We start from the raw sequence: 16,979 nt of genomic DNA on the forward strand, positions 1-16,979 counted from the left end.
GGGGGACGAGCAGCAAGCATCGTCTCAGCATCCGTCCGTGCGGCAAGACGGCCGCACCGCAACTCCCTCGCTCACCCCAGCTGGTTCTTCATCCCGCGCGCTCCGCTCTCCCATGGAAGCTCGGGCTGCACTCATCGCGGCAAACGAGCTCCTGCGCTACCGTCCCGTCGACGACGTCTACGAAGAATGGATCGACCGCGTCGCCGAGCTCGTCCGTGCCGCAGGGGGCTCTCCTGCGCCGTCCGTTCCGCTGCACCGCACCCCGCCCCACGCGGGCGATGAAGCTCCGGCGGCGCCCCGACCGCCTCCTTCTCAGGAAGGCGCCATGGCTCCAAGGCGCGTGGCCCCTGGGCGGAACCCGCTCTGTCAGGTGCCAGCGCGGCAAGAGTAGAGCTGTCAAGAAGTCCCTCGCCTGCAAGAAGCTGCCCGGGCGCTCCCTGCTCTAGCACGTTGCGACCATGCTCCTGCTCCCGCGCGTCAAGACCCCGCGCTGCTCCCAGCTGCAGCGCGTGGGGACATGCAAGACCAAGCTCCCTGTCACCCAAGGCCTCCTGTGGCCACAGCAGGCTGCCGCGCCTTCACCGCCGAGCTATGCAGCGTCGCGTGGCCCAGCAAGTTCAAGCCAGACCTGCCTCCTCGCTACGACGGCACGGCTGACCCTGCGGAGTTCCTCCAGCTCTACGAGCCGGGCATCGAAGCTGCCAACGGAGACAAGAAGGTCATGGCGAACTGGTTCCCCATGGCGCTCAAGGACGGGGCCCGCACCTGGCTCCTGAACCTGGCTCCGGGCACAATCTCCTCCTGGGACGAGATGCGCACCCGCTTCATCGCCAACTTCCAAGGCACTCGCGACCGGCCACCCGCCGTGAGCGACATGCGCCGCATCAAGCAACAGCCCGGGAGACCCTGCAGAAGTACATCCAGCGCTTCAACAACGCATGCCTCAAGATTCCCAAGGTAACTAAGGAGGCCATCATCTCAGCCTTCTCCGACGGCGTGCGCGACGTCAAGATGAAGGTGGAGCTGGTGATGCATGAAGACCTGTGCACTTCCTTGGAGCTGTTCAACCTGGCAACCAAGTGTGCCAGGGCCGAGGAAGGGCGTCTCTCCCTCCTCGAGCTGCCTGCCGCAGACCCAGAAGAGAAGAAGCCCAAGGCCAAGGATGTGAAGCGCAAGGGGGCTGCCATGCTCGCGGCAGAATCAGACACCAAGCAGGGCAGAGATCAGCCCGAACCTTCCAAGGGCAGCCGGTACTGTGTGTACCACGACCTCCACACCCACAACACCAACGAATGTCAAGAGCTCCGAGCCGTGCGAGAAGGAAGGATCGGCCGTCGCCCTGACCGCGGTGACCGGGGCTATGGTCGAGGAGGAGGAAGGAAAGCAAGACGCTGGGAAGACCGTGGCCCGCGCCAAGGGTGGCGCGATCAACCTCGCGAGGATCGCTGGCAAGACCCGCCTCGCGAGGGAGACTAGAGGGATCAGGCTCGCGAGGATCGCCCGCAAGGCAACGCCGGCCTCCCACCGCAGCCGCCATAGCCAAGGAGAAATGAGGACCGCCACCAGGACGAGGGGGCTGGGGGCTTCCAGGAGCCGTGCGCGATCGCCTGCGTCCTGGGCGGGGCACAAGCCCCAGTCTCTCAGTGCATCTTCAAGCAGTTCGCCCGTGAAGTGAACGCAGTCCTCCCCAGGCTCGAAGCCACGCGCCCTCTCAGGTGGTCGACGTGCGCCATCACGTTCAGCTCAGCAGATCAGGTCAAGTGTGCGGCTACAGCCGGAGTCCTCCTGATGCTTTGTTCCCCAATCATCAGCAACGTGGTGGTCACCAAGACCCTCATCGATGGCGGGGCAGGGCTCAATATCCTATCCGTGGAAACATTCAACAATCTCCAAGTGCCCTACAGCCAGCTTCAGCCAACCAAGCCTTTCTCCGGTATCACCGACGGCTCCATGGTCTCGATTGGGCAGGTCCGCCTCCCTGTCACCTTCGGGGCACGCGATAACTACCGCACCGAGCTCATCGACTTCGACGTCGCTCACATTCGCCTGCCGTACAACGCCATCCTTGGGTACCCAGCGCTAGCCAAGTTCATGGTCGTAACTCACCACGGCTACAACGTCCTCAAGATGTCAGGAAGTGGCGGAGTCATCACGGTGCCCTGTGAAGAGAAGGACGCGGTGTGTTCCCTGGAACGAGCCTTTCAGGCCGCGTCACTGGAAGACCCGGATCGTGGAAGCAGGAGGCCTCCCGAGACCGCCCCTAAGAAGAAGAAGACATCGTTCGGCCCGACCACTCAGGAGGCAGGCCCCTCTGGGCCCGCGCCTGCCCAGGGGGAACCTCCTTCCATCGCATAGGAAAGCGCGCCCGACGCCCTCCTCAGGCAGGGCTCGGGGGCTCTCCCCTGGAGGGCCACCGACCTAGCTAGGGTCACGAGGGAGGTGCTTGGGCACCACATGGAGGCGTGTTTCGAAGCACGTTTCCCTCAAGAAGGAGCAAGGCAAGGAGATCCAGATCCTCAGGAGTTCGTCAGCAAGGCCATTCAGGAGCTACAGGAGTCAAGAGTCATGAAAGGCAGCCGCCGCCTACCAGCAGTGGCTCCTCATCCAGGCAAGGATGGTGGGCTGCGCGTCTGCATCGACATACCAGGGCTCAACCGAGTCGCCTCTCTGGAGCGCCTCTGGCCCTCGCGAGTGGGGCGCTGCGGAGGCCCGCCCCACAACTACGTTCGCATGCCTTACGGCTTGCCGAACGCGGCTGCCATGTACCAGCGCCTCATGAGGGGCATCATGGAGGCATGAGAGGCAGGCGTTCCGCAGCCCTGGTGGGGATGGAGATGGTCCGCGAGGAGCCGCCAGCACCTCCGAAGCTTCCCGAGGCCCCTGGGCCTGGGGGCTCGTGAGGATCGGCTCCCGCAGCCCACCGAGCCTGCTACACCGATGCTCCTTCGTCCTCAACGTCATCAGGTGACATCTTTCGAGTTTCATTTCCAGCTGGGAGCGCCCCCCCAGGGCTGCATTATTCCCAGGCCGCGTGGGTTCGTCCCTGCGGCGTGTATCCCTGTTTATTCCATGTTGTTAGCTTACCTTGTTGGGGGCGCCCCTCGGGTTGCATGATCCCCAAGCCGCTCGGGCCAGGCCCAGCGGCATGTATCCCATTTGCATTTATTTCCGGTTATGTGTTAGACCCACCATGCTTGATTATTTGATGCCGGTCCACGGCACCTCTTCTTCTCCATGCCGACCACTTGCACGTTAAAGGGGGGGGGGTACCTGAGCATCGCGACTCAGGGCTCTTACTGGCTCTCCAGCCCTCACCCTCTGGCCTTGTCCATGGCATCGCGACCTGGCATACCAACGACGGCTGAGACCAGCTCGAGGGCCGGGACCCGAGGATGTAGAGTGCTGACATCTAACCAAATTTGCAGGGACACATCACAAGATAAGGCCAAGTGCCAGGCGCAACCCGCCTAGAGGTAGGGCACCGTGAGTCCCGCGCTGGCTCACGGGTGCCCAGATACACCTCGCCAGGCCCTACCATGCCAGCCACGTGTCAGGGCGGGGCTGTACACGCCCCGGGGGCTCCTCCCGGAGGGGGGACCCCTCCCACGTACCAGTGGAAGCACCATGCTCCGCGCTGGCTGATGACACTGCCGAGGAGTGGCTATGCCCGTACACATACGGAAGCGCTATGCTCCGCGCTGGTGATAAACAACTGAGGGTGGCCCCCGGGCCGCATCAACCTCAGGGAGCCCAGAGCTCAGTGTCTAGGCTCATCGTAACGCCTCCCCTCGGGAGTGCCGCGCGAGGGGGCTGGGCACGGGAGCTGCGCCTGGGTCACACCCAGACGCACGCCGCCCAGCCAGCTCCCCCTGGGCCTGGTTCGTCGCGCGTCTCTCCCCGAGCGGAGCCAAGGTACGAAGGCCGTTTGAGCGTCAAGGGGGACTCCTGAGCATCGCGACTCAGGAGCCTAACTGGTCACATAGCCCCACACTCCGTGGCCCCGTCCTGGTTTCCGGTCGGGACCAACGCTGGGTGAGGCACGCGCGTGGCCGGGCTCTGCAGACGTAGAACGGTAGATCCACCCACATCACACCTCCCTACTTGTTGTTCGTGCGCCAAGGGGGACTCTTGAGCATCGCGACTCAGGAGCCTAACTTGTCACGTGGCCCCTCACTCCTTGGCCCCGTCCTGGTTTCCGGTCGGGACCAACGCTGGGTGAGGCATGCGCGGGGTCGGGCTCTGCCGGCATAGAACATAAGCAAGTAGGAAGGAAAAGCGCAAATTTCAAGGAATTCAAAAGCAAATATTACAGTCCACACTGTTATCTCAATGCCAAACGCAAGTTTAAACGCCTCCCTGAGGCATGATACATGTGCAGGAATTAAAAGCAGGACAGGAGCCATGACGGAGTCACTTGTCGGCGGTGGAGCAGTGCGGATTGGGTACGCCTCATGGAGTGGTGGGGTCGGCAGCGCCTTGCTTCGGCTTGGTGCTGAAGGCCCGGAACTTCCCCAGCAGGGCCTCCGCCCGACCCTTCACGGCCTCGGCAGCGGCACGCTCGCCGCTCACTGGCTCCAGCAGGCTGTCGAGGTCGACACCGGGATTGCAAAGGTAGATGTGGGTGAGGACCCGCGTCAGTGCTGCAGAAGACAGGACACGCGCCTCGGCCTCGGCCGTGGGGCCAAGGCCAAGGGCGACATCTTCAAGAGCGTGAACCAGGAAGGGAAGCACCTTGGCGGGGCCGTCCTCGGTGCTAGCCAGTGGGCTCTCCAGGCCGCTGTCGTAAAGTGTCCTCAGTGAGGAGCAAGCCCTCGCCTCCATCTCCGTGAAGGCCACGCGGTCCTCGGCGAGAACCAGGGCCTCGTCGTCCAGCTTGGCCTTCCTCGCCCCCAACTCCTGCTCCAGCGCGCCTAGGCGGTCGCGGCGTTTCCTGAGCTTGACCACCCTCTCCTTGACAGCCGCCTCGCGAGCCTTCACGCCTTCTTCCTGCTCTTGGCGAAGGCGGACCTCGTTCGCGAGCTGGTCCCGCAAATCTTGCAGTTCGCCCTCCAGCGCCTTGCAACGTCCATGGACGTCGACCACCTCCCCCAGGGCTGCGTCACGAGCAGCCTTCGCCTCAAGGACGGCCCGCTTCTCCTCGCCGCATGCCGTCGAGGCCTGGACCAGCACCGCCCGAATCGAAGCGTCGGACCGAACCCATCCTGAAGCCAGCTCCAAGCGCCCGGCCACCAAGCGGGGGTCGGCGCCGAGAAGATCCTGCCGCAGTCGGTCCAGCTCAGCAACAGCATGATCCAGGATGGCAAAAGGAGTCGGAGAGACAGCAGCCGGTGGAGTAGGAGGAGAAGGCGGCAGCGCGGCCACAGCATCCTGAGGCGGGGTCTGCCGCGCCCCAACGGCTGAAGTGGCGGCGGCAGGCAAGAGCACCTCAGGAGCCACTTGGGCCGTGGGGCTGAGCTCGCCCCAGCCGGCTCAGCCAGGCCTCGCGAGGACGACCGGGCAGGAGAAGCCTGTGCATCGCGGTCACCCTCCTTCGCGGGCAGAGGCGCTGCCACGGATGGAACCTCGGGAGCTCCCTTCGGCTTCTTTGCTGCGGGCGCCAGCCTATCCAAGAGATGCGGACGTCAAGCCTCAGAAGCAGAGCAAGAAATAAAGACAAGAATCGAATGCTTACGGGTCATCGCCAGTGAGCTCAAGCGGCCTCCGGCCAAATTTGAAGCCTGAAAGCCGGCTGGAAGGGTCAACCTCGGGAAGCTTAGAGGCGGAAGGTGCGTCTGCGGTCCGCCTCGGGGCCGGGGCAGACCCGCGGGAGATCAGCCTGGTCCTGTCCTTCGGGATCGGGGGTGAGCTCCCACCATCCTGCTCGACGTTATCCTCGTCGTCATCTTCGTCGTCATCCTCGTCGTCATCGCTCGGAGAGAGGCGGAGAACGCGGGACCTGCGCCGGGGGAGGGGAGCCCTCGACTCTCCCTCAGTCGCCTCGGAGTCAGGCCCCTTTTCCCGCTCCCCTCCTTCCTCCTCTTTGCTGGAGTCGTCGAAGGGCACGTCCACCGGTTCCTCGGGAGTTTCCATGGGCACGGGCCCATCCCCGTTGAAGACGGGCATGGACTCCACTACCCGCTCCCAGTCGTCGTGGAGGAACAAGGGCGTAGGAGCGCCCACCAACCTCGCCACATTGCCCCCGACCAGAGATTGGAGAACCGCAACCAGGTATCCGTCGGCCAACGCCGCGGGGCTCGGACGGGGCCTCCACATTGGAAGTGACTACTGCCAAAGCGGAGCCAGCTGGTTCTCCAGGAATTCCCTCAGCAGCGACGCGCCGGTCAGCTTCGCCGCCGCCATGTCGGCCGGCCTCAGATCCGCGTCCATCTTCTCCAACACCAGTTTCGCGCGGGGGTCCGCGAGCTCCGCTTGACCCCAATCGCTGGAGCTCGTGGGCTGCTCTGTGGGTAAGATCAGCCGAGGGTGGATGCGCCCAGCATCCACCAAGACCCACTTGCTCCTGAAGCCCTCAATCCTTTTCTCGGGGTGCGAAATGGCAATGGCGCCACCGTACGCGACGAAGCTCGCGCATGCGGAAGCAGTACCGCGAGAGGTCCGGAGGTAGAAGTAATGGCGCAGCAAGGCCACTGAGGGCTGCACCCCTACGTGAGCCTCGCAGTAATAGGCGAAGATTGCCAGGAGAAGGACGGAGTTGGGGTGGAGATGCAGGGCTTGTAGCTTATAGTGGCGGAGGACAGAGAAGAAGAACTCGGAGAAGGGAGGCACCAGGCCAGCAGCAATGGCACTTACGAAGAGCGGATAGAAGGTGATCCCTTGAACCTCAGGGGTGGCGGAGCCGGCTTTAAACACCTTCGCCCCGTTGATGCCCCGCGCCGTCGCCATCCGGCGCAACCGGGCAAGGCTCGCCTCCGACACGTTCGGCGGGTCCAGGGCAGATGAGTACCAAGCTACGGCTGGGGGCTGACGAGGCGCCATGGCTTCCTAGGTCACACGGTCGGAGTGGATCTGGAAATTTTGGAGGAAGGAAGGAGAGGCGCAAGAAAGGGGATCTGAGCAGCAACCGGGGAAAGCAAGAAGCAAAGCCTAGGTGGATGCCGCTCCTTTATCAACTCGCACGGTTGCTAAGGCGCCCACGTCCAATCAACCGCCACGCGGCACCCAAGACCGCAGGCTATTAGGGCCCGCGGCGCTTTGCTCTTGCCCTTCCGCCTCCCTGCACGGCCAAGTCCGGGCGCGCCTTGGGCCCGGGGGCTACTGTCGGCGTTCTGGGAACGGGGGTCCCCAGACTTGCCTGCGGCCTGCGGCGTGGCTCAAAGGGGGGCCCAGCGCGGCCCATCTTCACCAACACAAAACCAAGACCCTCGCGAGGGGCCAAGCCTCGCGGGGCGGACGACGCGGAGCTTCCTCAGGCACGGCCACATCAGGCTGGCTCACGAGGAGGCGGAGAGACCAAGGCGGGGTACCTCACGAGGTGCCCGTGACGCAAGCCATGACGACCAAGGGCGCCAGGCGGGTGCCATCCCGCGCAGTGTCCTCCTTTCCTCTTTGGTGCAAAGGGGGCAAGCGCAGCCGCGGAGTACCGAGGCATCAGGCAAAGGTTGCCATTTCGGTGCAACGAGACCAAGACCATGAGGACTACAAGATGGAGGTCATCGTGGAGCCCGAGACGGCGTCATCACCAGAGCTTTGTGCAGGCGAAGACTACTTTTGTCAGGGTAGCTGGTACTAGCTATCCCCTTTCAAATTAGCGCGCCATTGTTGGCTCCCTACCCGCTCGATATTTGGGAAGAGGACCAGGGCCTCTATAAATAGGATCAGCCACTCGCAAGAGGGGGCAGCTGAGAAGGAGGAGGCTCTTTAGAGAGGGGTTTCGATCAGAGAAAGAGAGAGAGAAAGGTGACTGAACTCCTCCCAGCAGTTCACCGCCCCAGCCAAGAACAGACCCTCACGAGGCCGTTCTTCCTTGTATTGTTCATCATCATCAGCCCAAGAGGCAATCCACCACACCACACACTGGAGTAGGGTATTACACCACAACGGTGGCCCGAACCAGTATAAACCCTGTGTCTCTTGTGTTGTTCTTTCCATAGTTTAGATCTTAGCGAGGCGGAGGGGTGCAGGTAGGTAGGAGGCGAAATCTCCGCGCGCACCCCAGTGTTCGAACCTCAAGGGTCTGCCTGAACCCGAAATCCGACAAAGATACTACTAATCCAATAGCAAGATCAAAATATTAACCTAAGATCCACAAGATAACATCATATCCAAAATAGTACTCCAAAGCATAATATCCAATACCATCATCAAAATAATATAAGCCACTAATAATCCAGTGGCACATGTCATCCTCATAAGCTGCAAAATATTAGTCCTAGAACTCCAAACAACATCATGGCAATAGCAAGATCAACATATCACTCCAAGAAATGCCATGAACAAATCATATGTAGCTAATGCAAATTTTAAGCAAGTTTAAATAATTTGAACCATGGCATTGCATTGCAATCATGCAAATGGAGGGTGTGGCTTGCCTGAGAGGGGGATTCACCGGGAGGAAGTGCGAGAAGCTTGCGGAAAGAATCACCGAAAAATGTTCTCTCTCGGAGGGGGCTGAATCAGAGTTATGAGTGAAAATATACAAGGGTTTGACTGCCAGGGACCCATCTATAAGAAAAGTCTTCACAAATGGGCCCCTGACTGAAAAACAGAACAAGCATTTCAGAAAATACGCTTTCAGTGAAGTGAAAGCGCATTTATGGCCAAAGAATACCAGAGTATGGCTTCACCAAAGGAAAACGTATTCTGCGAAGTGCATGTCCACTTATCTGCGTTAGCGGGGGCGGGGCCGGGCCTTGTGCCGCTGACACACGGGTCCCACCGCTGGCTTCTCTCTCCTCCCGCCTCCTTCTTCTCCCCGTCGCTCGCCCGCAGAGCAGAAGAAGCTCGCCGGCGTCGGTGCTCGTCCGGCCGGCTCCGGCCATCCCCCGCCTCGCTCGACCTATGGATGAGCTCAGCAGAAGGAGCTGCACCCGGCGGTGTAGGCAACAGGCTCCAGGGTGGACTGAGGCGGGCGGGAGCTTGACCATGGCGGACAGTGGTCTTTGGGCGCCCGCGAACTCGTGGCGAGAGGCCACCGAAGGAGGAGGCGAAGGGCGGGGAGGCTCCGGGGTGGTGGTGGAAGAAGGAGGGGAAGGGGTCTAGCTTGTCAGAATAGGATATGGCCGAGGCGTTGGATGTGGCGGCCAGGGGAGGCGAGGAGGAGCTCCGGGGCTCGGGAGAGTAGTGGGGCAGGGTCCTCGGAGGTGGTGGAGGCCGCTGGTGAAAGAGGTGCGACCGGGAACATCGTAAATAAGCGAGGGGGAGGGTCACGAGCTCGGGTACCGCCAAGGGCATGCCAGCTAGCTTCGGCGATGGGGTTTAGTTGCACGGGGAGGACGGGGATGGCTGGAGAGGGCACAGGAGGGCCACGAAGCAGTAGATGACTCCAGGGACATGGGGAAGAAGAAATTGAGGCGCGAACAGAGCCGGTTGGCCACTGTTCGCCCGTGGGCACGCGGCGGCGAGTGTTGACGAGGAAGCTGCTAGAGGGGGAACAAGGTCAAAGAGTGTCGTGAGGTAGCAGGGAGTCAGGTCGGCAACCATGGGCGCGCGGACACGGCCGGAGCGACGCGGCTTAACGCGGTCAGTGGCGTAGAGAAACTTGCAATAATAATGGGGAGAAAATGGCTTGATGAAATGGTCCCAAATTTTGTGGAGAGATGTGATATTGGTAGGAGCATGATCTGCTAATTTCTCAAAATTAATGAAGCAATATAAAATATACTTGCTTCACAACTTGAAAATAGCAACAGAATGAAAGATTTGAAGTTGTGCTCCCATAGATGATTGGATGGAGCTGAAAATTGGAGGAGGGCAATGATATGAGCACATGAAGAGACATGCAAAATTTCAACTCATTTGGGAACTCCTAGCTAGTACTTCCTTCACAATGGCTTCTATCTGACAGAAACTTTGAAAAATCACCAAGGAAGGTTGGCTAGGGAAATGAAGTTAAATTTTGGCATGAGGCAATGATTTGGATGTAGAATCATGCCTAAAAAGTTTGGGAGCAAACAAGGAAATATAGGTGGCACTTCCTTCGCAAAAGCCACACTGGACAGAAATGAAGAATAAATATTGGGGAATTATTTTTGGGCTAGGAAAGGAAAGTTTGGGCATATTTGAGCAACGTATGACCCAAAGAAATTATGAGAATTATTTGGGAATTTTGGGAGTGACAGAGATATAGGTTGCTTTACAACCTAGGACAAATATGGTTATTCCTTTAATTGAAAAAGGAATATTCCTTAGAAAAGAATTTTAAGGTTTGGTCAAGAAATGAAGTGACATGATCTTGGGAAATATTTAATAATGATGAGTCACTTCAGAGAAAAAATGATGATGATTTCCCAGGTTTCAGGTCCACAAATCCACTCCAAAAAGAAAATCGGGGCAAAAGCCAAGTAAATCAAAAAGAAAAAGAAAGGGCAAAAAACCAGGGTGTTACATGAAGTCCCTCTTATCATATCTTTTATTCTTAGGTTGTGGGTTATCAAGATCAACAACAGGTTCAATCTCCACATCATTATCATTACTGGGTTGAGCATCAACATGAACATCATCATTAACACTATCGCTAGGTTCAGGTTCATCACGAGATTGTGTTTCATCATCAGAAATAGAAATATCATTGGGATTCTCAGGTGTGTCTATAACAGGTTCACTAGAAACATGCAAAGTCCTATCAATTTTCATTTTCCTTTTAGAAGGACTAGGTGCATCAGTATTAATTCTCTGAGAATCTTGCTCAATTCTCTTAGGATGACCTTCAGGATACAAAGGTTCCCAAGTCATTTTACCACCTCTAGTCATAACTCTAACAACATGATCATTATTCTTATTATTCATCTCATTGAGCAAATCATTCTGTGCTTTGAGAACTTGCTCTACTTGAGTTTTTACCATGGAAGCATGTTTACTAATAATCTTGACATCATTAATTGTTCTACACATATAGTCACCCAAGCAGTCAAGCATATAAGCATTACGTTTCAATTGTCTACTAACATAACCATTGAAATTTTCTTGTTTAACAGTAAAGTTATCAAACTCATCCAAGCATTAACTAGCAGACTTATTATGAAATATCACCTTCATCAAATCTATAGAGAGAATTTACCTCTACTACCTGTGTCGGGTTATCAAGACCATGTATTTCTTCAATAGGTGGTAAATTCTTAACATCTTCAACTTTTGTACCTTTTCCTTTCATAGATTTATTTGCCTCTTGCATATCTTCAGGACAGAGAAATAGAATACCTCTTTTCTTCAGAGTTGGCTTAGAAGTTGGTTCAGGAAGAGTCCAATCATTATCATTACTCAATATATTATTCAATAGCACTTCAGCTTGCTCAACAGTTCGTTCCCTGAAAACACAACTAGCACAACTATCTAGGTGGTCCCTAGAAGCACCGGCTAGTCCATTATAAAAGACATCAAGTATTTCATTTTTCTTGAGAGGATGATCAGGCAAAGCATTAAGTAATTGGAGAAGTCTCCCCCAAGCTCGTGGGAGACTCTCTTCTTCAATTTGTAGAAAGTTAAATATTTCCTATAAGGCAGCTTGTTTCTTATGAGCAGGAAAATATTTTCCAGAGAAGTAGTAAATCATATCCTGGGGACTACGAACACAACCAGGAGCAAGAGAATTAATCCATATCTTAGCATCACCCTTTAATGAGAAAGGAAACAACTTAAGAATATAGTAATAGCGAATCTTTTCCTCATGAGCAAACAAGGTGGCTATATCATTCAATTTAGTACGGTTTGCCACAACAATTTCAGATTTATAACCATGGAAAGGATCAGATTCAACCAAAGTAATTAACACAGGATGGACAGAGAATTCATAATCCTATCAGTAACAAAGATGGTGAAGTAGCAAACTTAGGATCATATTGCATTCTAGCAATCAAAGATTTTTCTTTCCACTTGCATAATAATTTCTTAAGATCATCTCAGTCCTTACAAGCAAGAAAGTTCCTAGCTACTTATCCATCCATAACATAACCCTCAGGTGTAACAAAAAGTTGATATCTAGGAGAGCTAGTCTTATCATGTGTTTTAAAGTTTTTAGTTTCAATAATTTCATCAGTTTCAGAAATATCATCATCTTCAGCATTCTCAGTATCATTAACTCTAGCAATTTGTTCATCAAAAAAATTCACCCAGTGGCACAATATTGTCAAACAAAGCAGTGGTATCATCATAAGCATCATGTATAGCAGAAGTAGCATCATCCATCACATGTGACATATCAGAATCAATAGCAGGTGTAGGTATCGCAAGCTTACTCAAAACAGAAGGTGAATGAAGTGCAGAGCTAGATGGCAGTTCCTTACCTCCCGTCGTAGTAGAGGGAAAAAAATCTTGGTTCTCGTATCTTTCAAATTCCTCATAGTGATCAACAGATATAAATCCCAAGTGACTCAGAGAATAGAGCTATTCTCCCCCGCAACGGCACTAGAAAAAGGTCTTGATAAGCCGCAAGTATAGGGGGTCGCAACAATTTTCGAGGGTAGAGTATTCAACCCAAATTTATTGATTCGACACAAGGGGAGCCAAAGAATATTCTCAAGTATTAGCAACTGAGTTGTCAATTCAACCACACCTGAAAGACTTAATATCTGCAGCAAAGTATTTAGTAGCAAAGTAGTATGGAAGTAATGGTAACGATGGCAAAAGTAATAGTAGCAGTTTTGTAGTGATTGTAACAGCAGTAGCAACAGTTTTCGAGGGTAGAGTATTCAACCCAAATTTATTGATTCGACACAAGGGGAGGCAAATAATATTCTCAAGTATTAGCAGCTGGGTTGTCAATTAAACCACACCTGAAAGACTTAATATCTCCAGCAAATTATTTAGTAGCAAAGTAGTATGGAAGTAATGGTAACGATGGGAAAAGTAATATTAGCAGTTTTGTAGTGATAGTAGTTTTATGCTACCCTCGGAGTATTAGGTTATGACTATATCTGGATTATTTGTGTCGAACGATATTCATCATGTAGCATTCATAACCTAGGGTGACACAGAACTAGCTCCAATTCATCGATATAATGTAGGCATGTATTCCGTATATAGTCATACATGCTTATGGAAAAGAACTTGCATGACATCTTTTTTCCCACCCTCTCGTGGTAGTGGGGTCCTAATGGAAACTAAGTGATATTAAGGCCTCCTTTTAATAGAGAACCGAAACAAAGCATTAGCACTTAGTGAATACATGAACTCCCCAAACTACGGTAATCACCAGAAAGAATCCCAATTATTGTCACCTTGGGGTATGCAGATCATAACTCATAATAGGTATCTACAACTTGCAAGATAGGATCAAGAACACAAATATATTCTAGAAAACATAATAGGTTCAGATCTGAAATCATGGCACTTGGGCCCTAATGACAGGCATTAAGTATCGCAAGGTCGTAGCAACATCAATCTCAGAACATAGTGGATACTAGGGATCAAACCCTAACAAAACTAACTCGATTACATGATAAATCTCATCCAACCCATCACCGTCCAGCAAGCCTATGATGGAATTACTCATGCACAGCGGTAAGCATCATGGTATTGGTGATGGAGGAAGGTTGGTGATGATGATGGCAACGAATCCTCCTCTCCGGAGCCCCAAACGGACTCCAGATCAGCCCTCCCAATGAAGAATAGGAGGCGGCGGCTCCATATCGTAAAACGCGATGAATCCTCCTCCTTGCTTTTTTGCTCCGCGAATAGGTACTTATAGAGTTGGAATTAGGGTCGGAGGAGCTCCAGGGGCCTAGGAGCCTGCAGGGCGCACCGCAGGGCTTGTGGCCTCTGGTTGGCCCCCTCCGGTTGATTTTTGCGCCAATATTTTTTATATATTCCAAAAATATTCTCCGTAATTTTTCAGGTAAATTCGAGAACTTTTATTTCTGCACAAAAATAACACCATGGAAATTCTGCTGAAAGCAGTGTCAGTCCGGGTTAGTTCCATTCAAATCATTCAAGTTAGAGTCCAAAACAAGGGCAAAAGAGTTTGGAAAAGTAGATACGATGGAGACGTATCATCCACCGTGCGGGGTATGGACAGCAAGTAGCGTGTTGGGATGCAGAGGCGTTGAATGGATCTCTGGTGGGAGGAGATGATGGCTCTGAGGAGTTCAAAATCATGAATGACAGATAGCTGACGACAGTCAAGATTAAGGGGCGCGACGCGCCATAGAGGGTGCCACCGAGTTGAGAGGACTTGGGTGCATCAACAATCCTTGGTGGGGAGAAGCGAGATGATCTCCCCAAGGATGGCATCCGCGAGATCGCTGATGTGGTCCACCCGAGATTCTACGGGTTCCTCAGATCCGGTGGGGAGCCTGCCGACTCCATTTTCCATGCGGGCATCGCGCCGAGCTCATAGGTTTGAGTAGAGTAGCCAGAGACGAGCCTAGTGGTAGTGCAAGTGGGGAAGGAGGGCTGGTTTTTTTTGTAGGAGTGGAAGAAGAGGAGCAGGTGTTTTTGTATGAGTGAGGAAGAAGGTGAGCAGGGGTTTTCTGTACGAGTGAGGAAGATGGGGAGCAGGAGGAATTGGGGGGCGACGGAAGCGGGAGAGTCCAGCGAGCTGCAGTGTAAGTGGAAGTGAGGAGGAAGGAGGGTTTTTCTAGGATCGCCGCCTTTTCAAGAAATATGGGCTTTTCCTCGCAAAAAACAAAAACAAATGGGATTTAAGATGGATATGCTTTTGTATTGGCCAAGTCGGCTGCCCGTGTTTTGTACTGGAGGGCCTTAACACTAGAGGCAGACCATTAAATGAAGGATGCTTAGTGCCAACAAGTTAAGCACCTATGCATTGGGGGCTTTAGTTGCTAAAGTTTTTAATGTGCTTAGCACCTCATGTAAGCACCGCTGCATTGGAAGAGGCCTTATAGTATAACCGAAGGAGTACTTGCTCTTTGAGCAAATGGCCTCCCTAAGCACACATTAATTTCCTAGGCATGCTTCTTTCTACTCAATGTTGTGTGCACTTTGAGCATGTTGGCAACTCCACTGCTAGCTTGGTGGCTCATCTTGCAATTGATGCCGACCCATTACAGCACTCCTGCAAGGCCCAGAGGTTAATTTGAGAGCAAGTACCTCGAGGTTTAATTTGGCATGCATGACTTATAAGTAGATAGAGGTCATATCGCTTTTTTTAGAAACATGTCGTAAAGTAACGTGATAGACCTTCGATTAACATGTGTTCACAAAAATAAAAATGTTGGAAATTACAAAACAAAGGCCTCGAGGTTCATCTAATAGGACGGAGCACTATAAACGTTTAATTAAGGCAATTAAACCTTTACAGTGACCCATCCAACTAGTTAATATTGAGTCCACTTCCCATCCAGTCACCAATCTGATGACTACTCCAGCCTCAGCACAGTTAACTTGAGACTTATGTTAGATGAGCTATCCGTAGGGATGCTGGTCCTTGCTAATATAGGATGCCTCTTCGTATCCTTTATGGCCCACCTGGATGACCGCCTGGTGTCGCCCAATGGCCAATGCCACGTCCCCCATGAATGTAGAAGCTTCCCTCCCTCGTCTAGCTGCTTCCCGCGTTTTCCCCTATTTTTTGCCGCCTGCCCACCTATAGAACCGCCTCATGCCGGCCAATTCCTCTCCAAACACCTAGCGAGGCGGTTGAACCGAACAAGTCTAGACTTGTTTCTAATGGATTCATTGACGTGGCACCGGATGGGTGTGATAGCTCACTCTGGCAAAATAATTGACTACCACGTTGGCATAAATGAACATGGGGCCCACTTGTCAGCATGTTGGATGGACGAAGTAACGCAAGACAAAATGGAGCGCGGAAGGGTGCGAATCGATTGTCTCATGTGTAATCACCACTGGAGCAATGCACTCGGATTGTACGTAAACACTAGCAAGATGCCCGTGCATTGCACGGAACATCAGGATGCATTTTTTTACAAAACACCTATTGTGATTGACCCATGCAGGAGTAATCCCATGTGTAAAAACTAGTGATATCTCGAGAATTTCATCGAAAAATGGTATCTCGAGATTTTCATCGATAAATGGTATCTCGAGATTTTCATCGAAAAATGGTATCTCAAGAAAGATGAGAGATAAGGTGAGGAGGAGTGGGGCGCGGTGGTGATTGGTGGTCGGACTAAGCGGAGGCATGGGGACGGACGATGCCGGCAGCGGCCCCCATGCCAGATTGTTTCAGAGGCTTCCTTTTTTAATTGCTCAACAATGAGGTTGTGGGAGATAAGGATGAACGAGGGAAGGTCTTATCTGCAAATGTGGAGAGAGGAGCGGGTATCTATTTGCAAAATTGCCATAGTTTACATTCTATCCGTCAGATATAGATCGGACAGTCTATATTGCAAAATGGCAGGTACACCATCATCACCAACTCAATTTTTTTATAAGAGTATAGAAATTCGTGCCAACACGCTCGGATTTCATTACATTTACATAAAATAACCGGTTTCCAGGCGGAGTAGGTTTCTCCGATTCCACGCGGGTTTAATGTAGGCGTTTAAATGCGGCGAGGAGGCTCGTTCAACCGGGCGTGCAGCGGGCGGCGCCCTCGACCAGCGTGCCGCGTCAATGGAGGACGCCATGAGAGGTCGCATCCGCCCTGTGCCGCCTTGACCATGGACCTTAGTACATTAGTTGTTTGATTCATAGGATTGAATCCTATAGGAATTTTTACTAGTATGGAATCATGTGTACTACTACAACATTTCATCGGAAATCTAGAATCCGCTCCAACTTTTTTTCACTTCCTTTCTTTCTCATGTGGCATCAAACACTCAGTGCTAATACTCATTTGTTTTTCCTATTCCTACGTTTTAAGAATCCTAGTACTTGCTTTAAATGATGTGTGAATCAAAGAA

Source organism: Triticum urartu, chromosome 3A, assembly GCF_056163025.1.
Source record: "Triticum urartu cultivar PI428250 chromosome 3A, HENAU_Tu73, whole genome shotgun sequence".
NCBI classification, from domain to species: Eukaryota; Viridiplantae; Streptophyta; class Magnoliopsida; order Poales; family Poaceae; genus Triticum; species Triticum urartu.